General features: G+C 30.3%; 1 pseudogene; it reads right to left on the bottom strand.

The window, feature by feature from the left end:
- Positions 1-2,817: 2,817 nt before the first annotated feature.
- On the bottom strand, positions 2,818-3,505 carry LOC110037027 (annotated as a pseudogene).
- Between the last annotated feature and the right edge of the window lie 701 nt (positions 3,506-4,206).

The following is a 4,206-nucleotide window of genomic DNA, read 5'->3' as shown; positions in this document are numbered from 1 at the left end:
AAAGAGTATGATTGTATGGAGTTCAGAAATTACTACGCTAAAAATGGGATTCAAATGGGCAAAATGATCCATAGAAATTTCCAATCAAGTAAAATCACTAAATGATGACTAAAAATCTAGAAAAAAGAACTAAGAGAACATAGTTGCATCCAAGATTCTGGAGTATATCCAACCATCTATGACCTCAGCCGTAAAGCTTATTAAATAAACAAATAAAGAAAAAAAATTTAAAATCTATGCATAATTTCTGCCTCGCAAAACCAGTTCACAAATCCTAATACAAGCATATGATTTGACATATGCAAAGATCAAAGTTGCATGACAATAAACTATCATTTGGAAAATTATGGGATTTAACTCCAGTAGGATTTAGAATATCCCGAATATTTCAATTTAGTAAAACCGAAGACAAGCATTTTAAAAATTGTTTGGCATCGAATATTTCAATAAAAAAATATACTTGGAGAATCAAAAGAAGATAATTTTATGAATAAAAATAGTTGTTGATGGAATAATAATATACAAAAAATATAAAATTTTGTTATAAAAATTGGCTCAGATCTAAAAGCTTGGAGAATTGAAAAAATTATAAAATAACCATAGAGCCTAAAAGAATAAAATGTAATGCAAAAAAAATTATTTTTAGTGAACATTATAATAAATTAGGTACTAAAGATGGTGAAATAAATATGTATAAACTAGCTAAACAAAGGAAATAGAAAAATAAGGATTTAGTGCAACTAAAATACATTAAAGATAAAAATTAAAAATTACTTTTGTTATATCAGATTAATGAACATTGGTGAGTGAAATATTGATAAACTTTTCAATGGAATGTTATAAAACAAAGATCGATTTTAGTGAACTTAATATCATAAATAATAGCAAAATGTTTATTTTTAACCGCATTAGTAAAATAAAAGTTGAGAACGCTTTAAGGAAAAAAAAATGTGAAAAATTAGTAGGACCTGATGATATTTCAATAAAACTATAGAAATTTTTAGGAGATCTTGAATTAGCTTACTAAACTTTTTAATATTATTTTAAAAACTAAAAAGATGTATGATTAGGGGAGAAATAGTCTATTGGTTTTTAATTTTAAGAATAAAGAGAATGCATATGAGTGTGCAAATTATAGAGAAATTAAGTTAATGTGTTATTAAGTTAATGTGTCATACATTAAAGTTATGAGCGTGAGTAATTGAACATAGGTTATGATGTAATACAAAAATTTTTCAAAATCCGTTTGAAATCAAGCAAGGCAAGTTTACTATAGAAGCTAAACAGAAATACAGACAGAGGATCTACATATGATTTTTGTTGATTAAGAAAAATCTTATAATAAGGACCCGAGAGAAGTATTTTGAAGAGTTCTAGAAAAAAAAAAGATATTGATATTGCTTATATTCAAGCCATTAAAGATATGTACATTAAAGAAGGTGTGGCTTATGTTCTAACCCAAAGAGGATCTTACAAGTATTTTTTTTTTTTTTTTGATTGGATTATATTAGAGATTGGTTTTAAGACCAGATCATTTTGCTTTAATTATGAATGTTCTTACCAAACAATTACAAGAGGATGTATCTTGGTGTATGTTTTTCGCTTATAATATCCTTCTTGTGGATAAAACTAGAGAGAGTTCAGAAAATCCTTGAATTATGAAAGTTAACCTTAGAGTGTAAAGGTTTTCATTTATGAAGATCTAAAACTAAATACATAATCTCGTGGTCGAGTTGTAACAATAGGTGATCAAGTCATTAAAAGGAGTGAATATTTTAGATAACTCGGCTCTAGTGTTCAAAGTGATGATGATATAATTGCAGACTTTATTAGAAGAATTCAAGTTGAATGGTTGTAGTGGAGGAATGCATTGAACCTATTGTGTGATATAAAAGTGCCACTTAGACTTGAAAATTTTATAAAGTGGTGGTGAGAACTGCAATGCTTTATGGCACAAAATATTGGCTTGTAAAAGAGAAGCAGAAAATTAAGTTAATTGTTGCTTATATGAGAATGCTCAAGTGCATGAGTGATTTTACAAATATAGACAAAATATAAAAAAAAAATATCCGTGAAAGGGTTGGAGTAGCAACAGTGATAGATAAGATTAGAAAGAGCTGACTTAGATGGTTTGATCACATTAAACAGCGATCATCGATGACCCAGTTAAGAGAGTAGATGTTTAAGATTTGACTTATGCTAAGAAAGAGAAAGGTAACCTAAAAGACTTGGGCATGTCATATAAAAAAAATCTTATTTTATTAGAATTAAATAAAAATATGACACACAATACGACACAATGGAGAAAAAAAATTATGTAACCGACCCCACTTAGTGGGATAAAAGCTTGTTGTTGTTATTGTATTATATATGTTAAATTTGTTAATATCATGTGAAACTGCTTAGACAATGTTTTTCGAGACTTAAATATGTCAATTCAATTTATTTTGAATTATTAATAGTATAATAATATTAGTTCTTAATTTAGAAATTATTAAAATAATTCATCACAATTTGGAATTATTTTGGAAATATAATGCCGTAAGTATTGATTTTATTATAAATATAACTTAGAAATATTAGTTATCACTTTTTTAAGAGTATATAATAATTGCCCAAAGTCTATGTAAGTTCATTGATATTCATAAGAAAATAATATTTTTTTAAAAATATAAAATATAGAAGTAATTTTAAGTTTTTTTTTTATAAAATAAATTTCATACGAAATTCCCTCTGTCATAAAATTTTGAACCAATTCCAATAGCTTGGAACAACAGTCATGTGCAAGATATGTGAAAAAGTCAGTAGAAACTCTTCCCTATAGTTAAGAGAATCAAGTTCAAAAGGCACTCCAATAACTAATTTCTAACCTAGTTATTGCCAAAGCATAACTACAAGCCCCTAAATTCCAAAATTCTGTACAGCTATTATAATTAAGAAACCCTCATCCTCTGATCCCCTGTTCAATCTTCCATTTGAAAGAGGGATATCAGAAATTTACCTGTACTGCACGCCCAACTTGATCCCGAGAGAGATGTCTATGCCCCCGACGGCTTCAACGATGGCAAAATAAACAGAAGGATCCTCAATCGCATACCGGAACGGCCGGATTCCGGCCTCGCGGACCAGGGCTGTGAGCTGCCGCATGCAGAGCACACGATGGTCTGCTGTGGAGATCTCCACTGGCGTCTGCAACTCCGGCCGCGAGACGAAAAAGTTGAAGATCCGTTCCTGGATCTCTCGATGCCTCCCCTTCATGTATTCCACCAACTCTGCCCGGCTGACAGATAGAAGCGGTCTCCCGCGGCCACCGGTACAAGGCGACGGGACTATCCAGTTCTTGTCGCCGGAACTTTCAGGATCAAGAAATGGCGAAGGTTGAAGGAGATGGAGGGAGAGCTTCTGGATTCGCCGGAGAGCGCGTTGGGTGTCGTGCTCAGAGGCGAGGGACGTCATCTGGGCTTCCTTCGTCATCCCACCACCCTCCATTCGGGCGGGTAAACATGGGGATTTATTGGCTAGGCGGTGTTGAATCGATGACTGGCGCGTGGTGTTACGAGATTGGACACAAGCGTGGTGTTCATGAGAAGATTTGGACGGCATTACCGCTTAGATTCAAGTTCTTCTCTTTGGCACGTCTTTCCCATTTTAATATTTCATAACAATAATCTTTAAAAATGCAAGCATCTAATTGTTATAAGGTGTGTTCCATGATCTACACTATCATATAACAATTATTATTTTTAATTAAATATAATTAAGTTATAAAATTTTAAGGGGCTTCTTTTTGGATTTTTAATTTTATTTTATTTTATTTCTGTTCTTATTTAAAATAAAATATAATTGATATGTTATAATATGTTTAATTATTTTTAAAAATAATCCAAATAATTTTCTTAATGTTTTGAATGTTTTTAAATACAAGTTAATTTTTTTAAGAAAATAAAAAATAAAAACATACAAATAAATATTTTTTAAAATAAAATAAAATAAAAAAATAAAAAATAAATAAATATGATCTAACAAACCTTCACATAACAAACCGTCAAATATTAAATCACATAAATAATATCAGGGTATTAACTTTTCTAGTGAAAATAGATTGTGTAAATAATCAATCAAGGTCGTATAATCGTTTATTATTGGATGGCAATGAAAAAAAATTGGCAATGGACACTCAAATACGTTACCAAGAATCTTGAAGGG

Source organism: Phalaenopsis equestris, unplaced genomic scaffold, assembly GCF_001263595.1.
Source record: "Phalaenopsis equestris unplaced genomic scaffold, ASM126359v1 Scaffold214217, whole genome shotgun sequence".
NCBI classification, from domain to species: domain Eukaryota; kingdom Viridiplantae; phylum Streptophyta; class Magnoliopsida; order Asparagales; family Orchidaceae; genus Phalaenopsis; species Phalaenopsis equestris.
Note: the sequence above shows the minus strand (reverse complement) of the source record. Positions and strands in the feature narration are given on the sequence as shown.